Genomic DNA, 16,897 nt, shown 5'->3' on the forward strand with positions numbered 1-16,897 from the left:
AATATGACTTGAGCGGTTCAGTCCACATTTTCTGGAGAGACTTGATCGCTTTATATGATGAACAGATTGAATTTAGGCTTTTATTCACGTTTAAACATTAATCAGCAAACATAAACAGAAGCTCAACCAAACATGCTTGACACGCAATAATAAACCTCATTGGTTCTTTAGAAGCTCAAACGTGCTGCGTAACACGAGAATGAACCTCATTGGATCTTGCTGAAGCTCAAACGTTCTGCGTAACACGAGAATGAACCTCATTGGTTCTTGCTGAAGCTCAAACGTGCTGCGTAACACGAGACTGAACCTCATTGGTTCTTGCTGAAGCTCAAACGTGCTGCGTAACATGAGAATTAACCTCATTGGTTCTTGCTGAAGCTCAAACGTGCTGCGTAACACAAGAATTACCCTCATTGGTTCTTTAGAAGCTCAAACGTGCTGCGTAACACGAGACTGAACCTCATTGGTTCTTGCTGAAGCTCAAACGTGCTGCGTAACATGAGAATGAACCTCATTGGTTCTTGCTGAAGCTCGAACGTGCTGCGTTACACAAGAATGAACCACATTGGTTCTTGCTGAAGCTCAAACGTGCTGCGTAACACGAGAATTAACCTCATTGGTTCTTGCTGAAGCTCAAACGTGCTGCGTAACACGAGAATTAACCTCATTGGTTCTTGCTGAAGCTCAAACGTGCTGTGTAACACGAGAATTAACCTCATTGGTTCTTGCTGAAGCTCAAACGTGCTGCGTAACACGAGAATTAACCTCATTGGTTCTTGCTGAAGCTCAAACGTGCTGCGTAACACGAGAATTAACCTCATTGGTTCTTGCTGAAGCTCAAACGTGCTGCGTTACACAAGAATGAACCACATTGGTTCTTGCTGAAGCTCAAACGTGCTGCGTAACACGAGAATTAACCTCATTGGTTCTTGCTGAAGCTCAAACGTGCTGCGTAACACGAGAATGAACCTCATTGGTTCTTGCTGAAGCTCAAACGTGCTGCGTAACACAAGAATGAACCACATTGGTTCTTGCTGAAGCTCAAATGTGCTGCGTTACACAAGAATGAACCACATTGGTTCTTGCTGAAGCTCAAACGTGCTGCGTTACACAAGAATGAACCACATTGGTTCTTGCTGAAGCTCAAACGTGCTGCGTTACACAAGAATGAACCACATTGGTTCTTGCTGAAGCTCAAACGTGCTGCGTAACACGAGAATTAACCTCATTGGTTCTTGCTGAAGCTCAAACGTGCTGCGTAACACGAGAATGAACCTCATTGGTTCTTGCTGAAGCTCAAACGTGCTGCGTAACACAAGAATGAACCACATTGGTTCTTGCTGAAGCTCAAACGTGCTGCGTAACATGAGAATTAACCTCATTGGTTCTTGCTGAAGCTCAAACGTGCTGCGTAACACAAGAATGAACCTCATTGGTTCTTGCTGAAGCTCAAACGTGCTGCGTAACACAAGAATGAACCACATTGGTTCTTGCTGAAGCTCAAACGTGCTGCGTAACACGAGAATGAACCTCATTGGTTCTTGCTGAAGCTCAAACGTGCTGCGTTACACAAGAATGAACCACATTGGTTCTTGCTGAAGCTCAAACGTGCTGCGTAACATGAGAATTAACCTCATTGGTTCTTGCTGAAGCTCAAACGTGCTGCGTAACACGAGAATTAACCTCATTGGTTCTTGCTGAAGCTCAAACGTGCTGTGTAACACAAGAATTACCCTCATTGGTTCTTTAGAAGCTCAAACGTGCTGCGTAACACGAGACTGAACCTCATTGGTTCTTGCTGAAGCTCAAACGTGCTGTGTAACACGAGAATTAACCTCATTGGTTCTTGCTGAAGCTCAAACGTGCTGCGTAACACGAGAATTAACCTCATTGGTTCTTGCTGAAGCTCAAACGTGCTGCGTAACACGAGAATTAACCTCATTGGTTCTTGCTGAAGCTCAAACGTGCTGCGTTACACAAGAATGAACCACATTGGTTCTTGCTGAAGCTCAAACGTGCTGCGTAACACGAGAATTAACCTCATTGGTTCTTGCTGAAGCTCAAACGTGCTGCGTAACACGAGAATGAACCTCATTGGTTCTTGCTGAAGCTCAAACGTGCTGCGTAACACAAGAATGAACCACATTGGTTCTTGCTGAAGCTCAAACGTGCTGCGTTACACAAGAATGAACCACATTGGTTCTTGCTGAAGCTCAAACGTGCTGCGTTACACAAGAATGAACCACATTGGTTCTTGCTGAAGCTCAAACGTGCTGCGTTACACAAGAATGAACCACATTGGTTCTTGCTGAAGCTCAAACGTGCTGCGTTACACAAGAATGAACCACATTGGTTCTTGCTGAAGCTCAAACGTGCTGCGTAACACGAGAATTAACCTCATTGGTTCTTGCTGAAGCTCAAACGTGCTGCGTAACACGAGAATGAACCTCATTGGTTCTTGCTGAAGCTCAAACGTGCTGCGTAACACAAGAATGAACCACATTGGTTCTTGCTGAAGCTCAAACGTGCTGCGTTACACAAGAATGAACCACATTGGTTCTTGCTGAAGCTCAAACGTGCTGCGTAACATGAGAATTAACCTCATTGGTTCTTGCTGAAGCTCAAACGTGCTGCGTAACACGAGAATTAACCTCATTGGTTCTTGCTGAAGCTCAAACGTGCTGCGTAACACAAGAATTACCCTCATTGGTTCTTTAGAAGCTCAAACGTGCTGCGTAACACGAGACTGAACCTCATTGGTTCTTGCTGAAGCTCAAACGTGCTGTGTAACACGAGAATTAACCTCATTGGTTCTTGCTGAAGCTCAAACGTGCTGCGTAACACGAGAATGAACCTCATTGGTTCTTGCTGAAGCTCAAACGTGCTGCGTTACACAAGAATGAACCACATTGGTTCTTGCTGAAGCTCAAACGTGCTGCGTAACACGATAATTAACCTCATTGGTTCTTGCTGAAGCTCAAACGTGCTGCGTAACACGAGAATTAACCTCATTGGTTCTTGCTGAAGCTCAAACGTGCTGCGTAACACGAGAATGAACCTCATTGGTTCTTGCTGAAGCTCAAACGTGCTGCGTAACACGAGAATTAACCTCATTGGTTCTTGCTGAAGCTCAAACGTGCTGCGTAACACGAGAATTAACCTCATTGGTTCTTGCTGAAGCTCAAACGTGCTGCGTAACACGAGAATTAACCTCATTGGTTCTTGCTGAAGCTCAAACGTGCTGCGTAACACGAGAATTAACCTCATTGGTTCTTGCTGAAACTCAAACGTGCTGCGTAACACAAGAATGAACCACATTGGTTCTTGCTGAAGCTCAAACGTGCTGCGTAACACGAGAATTAACCTCATTGGTTCTTGCTGAAGCTCAAACGTGCTGCGTAACACGAGAATTAACCTCATTGGTTCTTGCTGAAGCTCAAACGTGCTGTGTAACACAAGAATGAACCACATTGGTTCTTGCTGAAGCTCAAACGTGCTGCGTAACACGAGAATTAACCTCATTGGTTCTTGCTGAAGCTCAAACGTGCTGCGTAACACGAGAATTAACCTCATTGGTTCTTGCTGAAGCTCAAACGTGCTGTGTAACACAAGAATTACCCTCATTGGTTCTTTAGAAGCTCAAACGTGCTGCGTAACACGAGACTGAACCTCATTGGTTCTTGCTGAAGCTCAAACGTGCTGCGTAACATGAGAATGAACCTCATTGGTTCTTGCTGAAGCTCAAACGTGCTGCGTTACACAAGAATGAACCACATTGGTTCTTGCTGAAGCTCAAACGTGCTGCGTAACACGAGAATTAACCTCATTGGTTCTTGCTGAAGCTCAAACGTGCTGCGTAACACGAGAATTAACCTCATTGGTTCTTGCTGAAGCTCAAACGTGCTGCGTAACACGAGAATTAACCTCATTGGTTCTTGCTGAAGCTCAAACGTGCTGCGTTACACAAGAATGAACCACATTGGTTCTTGCTGAAGCTCAAACGTGCTGCGTAACACGAGAATTAACCTCATTGGTTCTTGCTGAAGCTCAAACGTGCTGCGTAACACGAGAATGAACCTCATTGGTTCTTGCTGAAGCTCAAACGTGCTGCGTTACACAAGAATGAACCACATTGGTTCTTGCTGAAGCTCAAACGTGCTGCGTAACACGAGAATGAACCACATTGGTTCTTGCTGAAGCTCAAACGTGCTGCGTAACACGAGAATGAACCTCATTGGTTCTTGCTGAAGCTCAAACGTGCTGCGTAACATGAGAATGAACCTCATTGGTTCTTGCTGAAGCTCAAACGTGCTGCGTAACACGAGAATGAACCTCATTGGTTCTTGCTGAAGCTCAAACGTGCTGCGTAACACGAGAATGAACCTCATTGGTTCTTGCTGAAGCTCAAACGTGCTGCGTAACACGAGAATGAACCTCATTGGTTCTTGCTGAAGCTCAAACGTGCTGCGTAACATGAGAATGAACCTCATTGGTTCTTGCTGAAGCTCAAACGTGCTGCGTAACACGAGAATGAACCTCATTGGTTCTTGCTGAAGCTCAAACGTGCTGCGTAACACGAGAATGAACCTCATTGGTTCTTGCTGAAGCTCAAACGTGCTGCGTAACATGAGAATGAACCTCATTGGTTCTTGCTGAAGCTCAAATATTTCTGAGAATTAACCTTATTGGTTCTCACACATCAAGCAAACATGCTTGAGCTTCCGTTTATCGTAACTTATGTATGAGTTGATGAATGTTTAAATGTGAATAAAAGCCTAAATTCAATCTGTTCATCATATAAAGCAATCAGGTCTCTTCAGAAAATTTAGACTAAACCACTCAATTCATATGAATTAGTTTTACGATCTCTTTATGAACTTCATGAAGTATCTAAGTGTGTTGTGTTGCTCTCAATGGAGGGACAGAAATCTCTCAGATTTCTTCAAAAAGATCTTAATTTGTGTTCCGAAGATGAACGAAAGTAATTGTGAGTAATTAAAGACAGAATTTCCAGCGGGTTTTTCGGGTGAACTAACACTTTAAATATTGTTTTACTCATACTGAATGTAGGCTCAAATATGCAGTAGTCTTCTACACCTAAGATCCATGCCAGTGAAAAAAACAAGAATCAGTTGATTTGTGAAGAGAGCAATCACATGTTTATTTTCTAAAATAGAAATAAAACTAAACACCTCTTAAATTTCTACAAACACTCAAGTCTCAGTTAAGCTCAAGTGCTCAAAAAGGGCAGAAGTAAACCAATATCCATCAAAAATGTCTCTTCAATATATCAACGGTAAATAAAATAATGTTAAGTAAAATGAAATAGTCAATGCCTACTTGCACTGGATGTGCATGGTTTCGTCCTCATCTCATATGAAACATCTGCGATTCGGCAACTACACGCTAATACACTCACATTCGTGTAAAGTAGCCTTGTTGACAAGTTTGGACAAAACACACAAGATACAGTACCTTCAATGGGCTGTAGATGGCGATACCACTTCTTCTGTTGCAGAAAATAAACGGCTGCAGAAAAAATTAGGTGTCATGCAAAATGTAACGAGTTACAAATGTATCGGAGTAGAGTATGCATACTTATTCAGAAATGTAGTCAAGTAGAGAGAAAAAGTTGCTAATATCTTTGATACTCAGTAAAAGTAGCAAAAAAGATCCTTAAGTACTAGTTACATTTACTCAAATACTTTACACCACTATGAACTGATATTGTTTAGACACTGAATTAAGGAAAAAACAACAAATCTTTGATTATTCGCTGTTCATTTAGGATGTTTGGGTTCTGCCCAGACCCCAGACAGTAACATGTGATTTTGTAATAATGTAATTTTGTTTAAAACATATGCAATATCACTATCACTAACTAAACACTTTTTTTTTTAATTCATAATAAAATAGCAACATTATGTAAAATCATTATAACAATAAAAATAACTACTTTTCAAAGTTTCGAATATTGTTTTTGTACTTAAGTATATACTTTTTGCAATTATGAGCTTGAGTGTTCCGCATTGTGGATGTGTTATAGTGTTGCCACTTCATTTCTGTGTATTTGTGTTCTGAAAAAAGTGTTGGTTTATCACCTCCACATTCATTTCCTATGCAGGGTCTACCAAACATCCTGAGTGTGACCTTTTGTGTCACGCTAACATACAAACAAAGATAACATTTCTCTTTTCTGTGTAGATATAAGAAGTGTGAGAAAAGGCAGCAAGTTTCATGCCTTTTAGATAAAGGTTTTTTTTTTTTTTTTTTTTGTAAATATGAGCTAATGTCATTTAGAGTCGCCCACAACCACAACAGCGCATTAGGGTTTAGGAAAAAACACTTCTGACTATGACAGTTCAGTGAAAGAGAAAAGTGATCCAGACTATTCAAACCTGTTAGCTGGTGAATTTATTAGGGAACTTTGCAAGCGAATTCAGGGAAACAGATGTAGATTTCTTTGAAGAATCAAAGGGTTCGTAGTTTTTCTTTTTTAGAAAGCAGCCATCGCTTTCAAGGAAATTCATGTAGGGTTTTTTTTCTAGAACTTGCATGCTATGAAATGCACATGGATCATGATGAAATGTTCCACAACCTCACATCTGCTGATTGTTTTGTTATTAATTTATTTAGCATATTAAGTTTTTAACAAAGTTATTGCTATTATAAGTTTTGCTTTTTTTTATTTATTATTAATTGTTTTGTTATTTATTTGTGGAGACCGGATATATACAAAATGTATAGAGGGGATGTTTGTTTTTAATGACCCTCAATGAAATGAAACCATCAAATTATGAAGAAAATATTATATATATATATACAGTACCAGTCAAAAGTTTGGAAACACTACTATTTTTAATGCTTTTGAAAGAAGTCTCTTATGCTCATCAAGCCTGCAGTTAAAAAAATAAAAAAAACAGTAATATTATGAAATATTATTACAATTTAAAATAATGGTTCTCTTTTTTAATATACTTTAAAATGTAATTTATTTTTGTGATGCAAAGCTGAATTTTCATCAGCAAGTACTCCAGTCTTTGGTGTCTTATGATCCTTCAGAAATCATTCTAATATGCTGATTTATGATCAATGTTGGAAACAGTTGTGCTGCTTAATATTTTTTTATAACCTGAGATACTTTTTTCAGGATTATTTGATGAATAAAAAGTTAAAAAGAACTGTATTTATTTAGAATAGAAATCTTTTGTAACAATATACACTACCGTTCAAAAGTTTGGGAACAATAACTATTTTTTTTTAAGAAATTAGTACTTTAATTCAACAAGAATGCGTTAAATTGATAAAAGGTGATGGTAACGATTTATATTGTTAGAAATGTTTTTATTTTGAATAAATGCTGTTTTTATGAATAAATGCTGTTAACGTTTTACTCATCAATGAATCCTGAAAAAAGTATTCCAAAAAAATATATTAAACAGCACAACTGTTTTCCATCATTGATAATAACTGAGTATCAAATCATCATATTACAATGATTTCTGAAGGATCATAAGACACCAAAGACTGGAGTACTTGCCGATGAAAATTCAGCTTTGCATCACAAAAATAAATTACATTTTAAAGTATATTAAAAAAGAGAACCATTATTTTAAATTGTAATAATATTTCATAATATTACTGTTTTTTTTTTTTTAACTGCAGGCTTGATGAGCATAAGAGACTTCTTTCAAAAGCATTAAAAATAGTAGTGTTTCCAAACTTTTGACTGGTACTGTATATATATATATATATATATATATATATTTTTTTTTTTAATATATATTTTTTATATATATATATATATATATATTTTAAATAAGAGGGAAAAACAAAACACTTAACTTGGTTGAGGAATTTTTCTGACAAAATTATTTGGAAAAAAGGCAAACTAGCTCCAGGTTTTATTTTACAATGCAAATAAAACATTTTTTTTAAATAAAATGCAACAAAAGTCTCAGAGGAAAATTGACCACAACATAATCAGTTATTAATATTTCATTGGTTCTCTCTTGTTTTTGCATGTGTTCATAATTTCTTTGCATGACAGGCTGGCCAAAAATTATGTCAGCACAATCTGGCATGTTTCATTGCGTTATCACAAATTAAACATTTGAATCCTATACAATTATGCAATATGGTTTCAAAATCTTTAACACATTTTTAATAATATTTTAATAAAGGGTAAATATGTCGGACATCACTTTTGGCCACTTATAATAATAGTAGTATAATAGTGTGTAATAATAATAATAATAGTTGCTTTTAATTATTATTTTAGCATTTACTATTAGCATTTATTTGCATTTAAAAAATAATGCTGCTGCTGTTGATTTATTTATTTTTTAGTAGTCTGTGTCACTTTGTATGTATGTTGTTATAGATGCTTTCTAATCATCAGATATATTTAATGCTTGACACTTTTTACATTTGTCATATTGTCAATATTTGAGGACAGCCTAGCTGACCCATCACAGCCCTCTCTCCCCTATGGAAGTAGTCGACGGGAACCTGAGCGAAGCAGAATTTAGCCAGTTTATCTCTGATCTTTGCACAGGATGCAGGTTTTAATCTTGAGAAATGATCGTTCAGGATTAGTGAATACGCACAGATCTGCATAAATCTGTGCTTGCTCAGGCTAAACAAACCTCAGGATGTTTCCTGGAACTCCACTGAAGCGAAACATTATAAATTTAAATGGAAACGTAGCAGTTTTACAGAATTTAAATGATGTTTTTAAAGAAGATTAAGTATTAAAATGCTAGGATGTTGTTAAGGAAATAGCCACGTTAGTTACAATATATCAACAATAATTCATTTTACTGCTATTATTTTATATAATCACATGCATTTATGCATTTGTTTATGAAGTACAATACACATGGAAATATGCTAACATTTTCTTCTTTATTTGTTATATTGTATTAGCCTCACATTCAGACCTGAGAAGCAATTTAATGCTAATTTTAAAATGAAAACAAAGTACTCATTGCATCAAGTATGATTCGACATAAAACACTCAACACAAGTTTTAATGTGCAACACCTGAATTTGACTTGCAGGTTGTATCCCAAAAGCTGACATTTACTGCCCTCTAGTGTGTAACATTTTATATTATCATATGTTCTTATTTCAAGTATTAATAAGGTAAATCAATAAAAGTTGCATGAATTATACACAATTTCACTAATAATTAAATGCTTTCTCAATAAAACTTTAAAACTATCCTTTATTTGGTATGTAACATCATTATCTGTTTTTCCAAATCAATGTTTTTAATGAAGCAAATCAATTAAATAACGAAAAAAAGTGTAATAATATGACTTTCACAGGCTGTTCACATCCCAAAACCATCCAGTACAGACACGAGCCATCTTAAATTTCTTCATCTCCATGCTTCGCCTGACAGACACACAAATACATTTAAAGACTGTCAGCTCATGAAAGTCAAGCATGAAATATAGAAATATATTGTTTATTTCAATGTTACAGTAACATGTTGACAATCTAATTGCAGACTCTGGAGCAATGAACTATATATTAATATATTTTAAGATATATTCACTGAAAGTGTCAACTAGCACCAATCTTCCCTCGGTTGAAATGACAATATCTGTACTATACTCTGACCACTAGATGTCACCAGAAACACATTAATAAGTTAAGTGCACTTACTTTACGCTTGCCACACCGTTTGATGCGGTTACCTACAGGAACAGACATTCATTACACATTACATGAGTGATTTGACATGACTCATCATACGACACAAACACACACACGCTAAACACCTACCTGTCAGGAGGAGGATAGACAGCACCACAATGACCGCTGCAAACACCAGGCCTCCAATCCGCAGACTCTCATAGTCTGTGAATCAGAGCAAGAACAGCTTCTGAATACATTCTGATTAAGGAATACATGACGCATAATGCTGATACAGAAATATGCTAACGGGTCTTAAGGGCAGTAGCCTACTATGGGAGTAAAATAATGACAAATGTTTCTGAAACAAAAAAAGCTTTTTGAATTGCACTAAGTTAGGCCTACTTGAAAAAAATTACATTTACCGTGCTTGCGTAATGCATTGCATTTTTATGGGCTGAAATTCAACATGGTTGTATATTTAAACTGCGAATATTTCAATTCAAAACATTCCACACACATTTTCATTATTAAAAATTCAATAATCCATATTCACCTTTCAGATTTTACGTCCAAAATATTCATTCTGTTTAAAAATATTACAACCTATAATATTCGACAGGCAATTTTTGGTCCATTTATAAAGCTCTTTAGTTTCAAAAACATTTGTCATTATTTTACTTCCAGTTCACACAAAGGAGATAACGTAGGCTAACTACTGCAAGTGTTCTGAAACGGAAGTTGTGGGGACGTATGGGAGTGAAATGACTTGTCGAACAAGGCTGCGTTCCAGTCCACTTTTAGACACGCACAAACTTCCCTAAGCAGTGCGTTCCACTTCGTGAAGTGGATGAGGGAAGTTTATATGGACAGACCCTCGTTCCCTCGATTTTGACCGAGGGAGCGAGTCTACTTCATATGTAGCCTACTGTAGCCTACACTTCAGGTACGACTGTGACGTCACCACATATCTCGTCTAATCACCACCACAACAAACAACTCTATGATATATTAATTATATATTTTTACATTTAAAACAACCCTAACACGCCTATATACATTTGGATGCTGCATTAAACAAATTCTTAAAGGGGAAAAAAATGTAAATAATAAATAAACTCCATTGCTGATTCCAAGTGATCAAGGGCTTAGGATGTTTTAGTTCAGCCCGCCGCAATTTCCGCCAGTAGTGGGCACTCGTGCAACGCAAGCAATGACGTACATCCGAGTGAACGAGACGGAGGGAAGTTAGTGAGTGAAGGGCATGACAATTTTGTACTGGAACGCAGCACAAGAAAAAAAATGTAGGGCGGAACTTGATTTTGTCCATGGAATATTGACCCTTCGCAGGGAGTTTGATTGATAGGCGATCTGGCCAATCATAATCCGCTATCCGCCGAATCCACCATTTTTGTCCGACAAAGCAGTCAGGAGAGTTTGTAGATTAACGTCGGTGGATTTGAACTCAAAAAACGGTGTGTACTGACGTCTTTCATGGTTAAAACAACATTCCTTCTTACATTCATTCATGTTCATTTGAGGCTATAAATTAACTAGAAGGAAGAGATGATAACTTCTGAGGCTCTAGCTACAGCGAGCTGTCAGACACGTTAAAGAGCCACAAAACGGTATTTATTTAAATTTCTTTAAAAAAAAAAAGATCAAATTTGAAAGTTGAGACTTTGTTTCATATCAAAAGTAACCTGCTCTGTCCTCCTGTCTGTCAGCGCGTTGTCAGTGTTCTCTTTCCTCCGCGATGTATTTTTCACTGTGTGAGAACATGGTGTTGGTGTGAGAGCGGCTTGTCGGACATATCAACAGTAACTAAAGGGGGCGGGTCTTTGCTAACGGTCAATGGTTGTAGTTTGCATGATTGACAGGTTGTCCCAGCCTCGCGCCAGTAAACACATCATCAAAGAGAGGAGATGATGTCGCTGCAAGAGGGTAAGTTATTTTGATCAAAGATTAGGGCATGAACTCATTTATATCCTAATAAATATAATTCTGATTGACTGTCAATGTTTTTATATCAGCTGGAAAACAATCATTCAGAAAGTGATTCCAACCAGGTTTTTGTTATAGATGTGGACTACACTATATTTTCCATTGCATCAAACGATTATTGAAACTATATTGTTAGTGATCGTTATTGTTCTTGGTGTGAATGGGCATTTATCCAGATTGACAGTAGGCCTAATAAGAATATTCCGATATTAATTAGAATTTTATTGTTCACATAAAACACAATGAATTATTCAAGAGGAAGATTGTTCAGACTCACCATAGAAAAAGTCTGCATCAGGGTCTACTGTAGGCTGGGCTGGGGAACAGAGAGAGAGACAGAATTAAATAGAATAAAATACAATTAAAATGTGATGTTCCCTGCAATGAAGGAAATAAGTGAAGATATCCTCTACATTAAAGCTATTTGAATAAATGAATGAGGCGTTTATAGTCTCAGTGGCTCTGCACCTTGTTAACATCCGATAAAATCAGATCACTCAGTCCAACGAATGTGTCCACACTTATCAGAAGCGAACTATTTCACCAGTCGATCACTGGAGGGTATTCCAGAAAGCAAGGATATCTTACCATCAAACATACAATGAACTATTGGTTGATTTACCCAAACCTTCCAAAAACGCATCTGGGAGTAGGCTATGTTCAGCCAACTCAGAGTATGTTCATGGTTAACACACCAGACATTCTCAACAGAGCGACGAATTGACGAGTCACCAATGAAAACGGACTCTAAAAAGTGCGCCATACTGCTTTCTTTTTCTTTTGTTTAATTAATGGCTATTTACATACTTAGTGCATATCGCCACCTATTTGGTGGTTGTACAATAATTTTTCGGTTATGTAAAAAGTTATGTATTTTGATAAGATTCTGGGTGTTTTTTTAATGATTGATTTTTATTAAAATAATTTTTAGGTCCCTGCAAAAACCGTCATGGAAACGTTTTAGCATGCATTATTTATTTCAGCTATATATTTTAAAATATCTTTTACATCTAATTTATTGTTTATCCTCGTCTCAGGTCCAGACTCTATGAAAATCTATCATAAAAACACATAAAAAAAAACTTAAACCATTTAAATTTCATTGCAAAAAGCAACAATTTGACAGTCCATCTGTTGTGTTGTCATTTTAACAAAACCCTGTTACATTTTTTTAGTGATGTGTGTGTGTGTGTATTTTAAGTGGTATTTATTCAATATAAAAACCACTTAAAAAAAAAAAAAAAAATTTCAAACTGCAAAAAGTGTGGAAATGTTTAATTGAGTGAATTTAGAATATATAAAATTAAATTAGCCTATATAGCAAGGCAAAAGAAAAATATTACACATTCATTTTTACAACACAAATACATCATCTGAGATGTGCTTTTTGTCCACCGAGTTAAAAGTGCTCACAGATGTAGAAACACTCACAGATTTATAAAATCAGCCATATCATTTTGGCCACAAATACAATGAAGCATTAGTTTAGTACCATGATACCATAAACCCATAATACTGTGTTTGTTTTAAAATGTTTGTTCTGTTTTATTAACACAGCACCTCTGAGAATAACAGAGACAATCTCACACTTTTATGGACAAAATTCTCTCTCCAGCTCTCATTAACCGGAGAGTAGGAGAGCAGAATATTCGGAAAAAAACCGAGACTCACCTGCTCCAGAGGACATGGCTGCTCTTTCTGTGGGTCACGGTCCGGAATGACAAAACTGGCGATGTAAATTATAATGAAGCATTATAAATAACCCAACAGTCCTTATTTAAAGACTAAAGATTTCCTTTGTGCATCAGAAGTACTACAGATTCCAGTTAAAATCTTTAACCCAATACATTGACCCCTCATATCCAAAGAGCCATAACTCCATGGCCAAAAAGAAAAGGGCTATTTGCAGACCCCTCGGGCATTTCTCTCAATTCAGCTCCTTAAGGCTTTCTTAAGATAGCACTCATATTGATTCTCAGTGTTTCTTTCCAATCCATATCTCTGACTGTAATGATTAACACATGCTGCTTTGAAGAGAAAGTGACTCAGTCAGGGCAGTTTGCTTTTCAATTCTGCATGCAGATCTTGTCAGACAAACAAACACTTCATGTGTATGATGTTAACTTTTTCTGTAATGCTTTGCTCAGGGGCACATGGTGCTAGTTTATTATTCGAACCAGCAACATTTCTTGATCTAAGCTGCATCACACCACCCGCAATTAATTATTGACTAGTAACATGTAAAACTTTGTAAAATGGACACTATAGCCTAATGTTCTACTCAAAATGTCAACTTGATAAGTAAGAGTTCTTAATTGGAATTGATGCAGGGATTTTTTACATGCTAACTGTTTTACTGTATCTTTCAATTATGTTCCTGTAAGTTGACCCCAGAATTATTAATAAATGGCATAAATTCTCACTATGCTGAAATCATGTAAACTCACGTCCATGCGAATTTTTTGTTTTATTTATTTTTTTGTTACATGTTCTTGGTTTAAATTGACCCCAAAAAAACACGAAAAACAAATATATATTATTTAATTGTATTTGTCTATTGCATGGCTCATACTGACCCCAAAAAATAAGAATTGCAATAAATTCAATACATTTTTAAACAATAAGATAATGCTAACTCCTATCAGTTTGGATTTGTTTAATATATTGTTTAAAACGTTACTCCATCAAATTGACCTCAACAATGATTGAATTCACTTAATAAAATTACTTTTTTCCCTAGTTTTATACTATTTTTTAAGTATTTATTTTTATAGTATTATACTTTTGAATGGTTTACTGACACCAAAATTACATTTTCACAAAGTAAAATCATGCACTGAAAAAAAAAGAAAGAGAAGTACAATCAACTTGGATGTTTAAGTCATTTCAACTTAAATTGTAAAACAAAATTAATCTAGTATAAGTTATATAAAAGTTAACTTATTTTAATGAGTTAAAGCAATGTAAAAACATATGTTGTTATAACTTATTGATCATATTTATCCTTTTGGATTTGTTTTTCTGTATTTCTCATAACATGTACAGTACTTTTGAGTCCAAATATAGAAACGTGTGTTCAGGCGGCTTAAAAAAAAGGCTAATAATAAAAAGCAGATAGATGAAGCTTCATAAAAGTACATTTTGACTGAGTTTAGTCTGGTCAGGAAACCATTTGAAAAGAATTTGCGAGGAATATAAGCTCATATTTGAAATAAGTTTTAGGCCCTGTATAGAAGTAATTTCAACAGGACAAGCGCATGAACACGCGACCTAAACATGTCCTCGGTTGTCTCGTCATGAACAATAAACCAATGAAAACGTGTTCATTTCAAATTCTACCATTTTAGAAATTCTGATGTATAACATTCTGCAAAGTAACCATAACATAAGTACAGGAGTCATTGCCATCTCAGCTCACCTGTACTGTGGAAAGCTCCTCTTCCTTCTGAGGTCTTGTCTAATGTGAAAGTGTGTCTTTAGTCCAGGTGTATTTCATCCCTCTACCCCTCCCTCCCTCCCTCCCTCCCAGAGCAAGCGTTTGTAAATCTGGCCGCCTCACCAGTCTTTGAAACACATTTATTAGCCCATAAACACTGGCCTTCAACCTATGATAAAACACCATTGAGCCCAACCTTTGGAATCATCGCCCAAGGGAAGTCCAATTACAGCAGCGTAAAACACTGGGAGTGATCGTGGCCAAATTGTGTCTTAACTTTGATGTGACATACTGTAGAGAGTTTTCTGAGCTGTCAATAATTGACTTCAAGTCCTTTTTTTGGACGACTACACGGGACAAGACGCTACAACGGTGTCAAATAGATCGCTCTGATGGATAACGCAGTCCAAATGGTCTTAAATAAAATTTTACCAGACATATTGATCAGAGCTGCTTTTTCTGGCAGGTGATGGATGACCTTTTTTAAAGGAGCGAGAAGAAAAGGAGATATTGACTGATGCTTGGCGTCTCTGTTCGGAAAGAGAGAAAAAGAATCTACACACTGATGGCTGTGTCAGACAAAGACTTTATTTATTTCGGAGCACAAAGAGCGGCCATACACAGTAGCTGCACAGATATGAGACGAATATGTTGAACATTCCTCTCTAATAGCGAAGCATCTGTAGCGTTAGACTGTGTTCTTGAACAGCTACATGTGATTAATATTCTGTGAAACGCATCTCTGTTTATGAACTTAGCCTACATTTTTTTATAACTCGCACGTGTTTACCACAGCAAGTGATGTGTGGAACAACACGCTCACGTACGCAGACGCACACAAATGCAAAGGTTGGTCTCTTTAGACGCCGACATTTTGGTCCCATTGAACAGTGTTTATAAATATGAGTGATATTAAAGAGATAGTTCACCCAATAATCAATATTCTGTTATTACGGTCATGTGATTTCAAATTACAAAATGATCACCTTTACATTCACCTTAGCTTTGAAATGTCAGCACAACAAGAATGAAACTCTCTAGTGCACGTGTTGACGCTTGTGTTCATCAAATGGAGTACATTTCGAAGGGCCATGTGTTTATGCATATGCCAGTATTCATGTTAAAACTTTCTTGAATGGAAAAGCGCTGCATGAGCATTCTGCAAAATGTCTCCTTTTGTGTTCTACATAAAGAAAATCATTTTCAATCAGCATGACAGTGAGTAGACAATGGCTAAATATGTATTTTTGGCTGCACTATCCCTTTAAGAAAGAGAATGCATAAGCTACAGAAGACGTGTGATGAAAAGGTAAAAGACACAGGTTAGCGGCACTATGGTGAAGTGATCTTCTCCTGCGGTCTCGTTCTCAGGCCGCAGACGTTTAGACTGTGGGTCCGAATGAGGCCGTTGAGCCCGGCAGTGTTGCAGCTGATCTGAGGACAGCGGTGTGGCGCCCCTTGTGGTACAGTGGTTTTACTGTTTTGTTTTTGTGCTTGATCTGTGTAGAATGATGGAAAGATTGTCGGAAGGAGGTGCCCCGAATGCGGGCACGCATTCATATAAGCTCTACAGTATCTATCCAATGGCAAACACACGTGCATACGCTGTATATTCAAATATATTTTCTGCATCAGATGTGAATCAATACTTATATTGAATACTTAAGTGTATTTAAATATGTCTGCTTATAATCTATACAATCTACAAGAAAAGACACAGCAGGTGAGACACAAATGACAATAACAAGTGGTCACACCACCAATAACAGTAAAAGTTATTAACTGCTTAAAACAAAATTATAACAATAATAT

The 16,897-nt window shown here is 36.9% G+C and overlaps 1 long non-coding RNA gene across 1 annotated transcript; it reads right to left on the minus strand.

Annotated features, from left to right (window-relative positions):
• Positions 1-9,211: 9,211 nt before the first annotated feature.
• LOC311297223 lies at positions 9,212-15,138 on the minus strand. Its single transcript, XR_014628776.1, has 6 exons — positions 15,068-15,138; positions 13,321-13,375; positions 11,927-11,965; positions 9,796-9,870; positions 9,676-9,707; positions 9,212-9,402 (listed from the first exon to the last, which is right to left on the minus strand). It is a non-coding gene; the product is annotated as an uncharacterized lncRNA (long non-coding RNA).
• Between the last annotated feature and the right edge of the window lie 1,759 nt (positions 15,139-16,897).

This window comes from Rutilus rutilus, assembly GCF_951802725.1.
Source record: "Rutilus rutilus genome assembly, chromosome: 9".
In the NCBI taxonomy this organism is placed as follows: Eukaryota; Metazoa; Chordata; class Actinopteri; order Cypriniformes; family Leuciscidae; genus Rutilus; species Rutilus rutilus.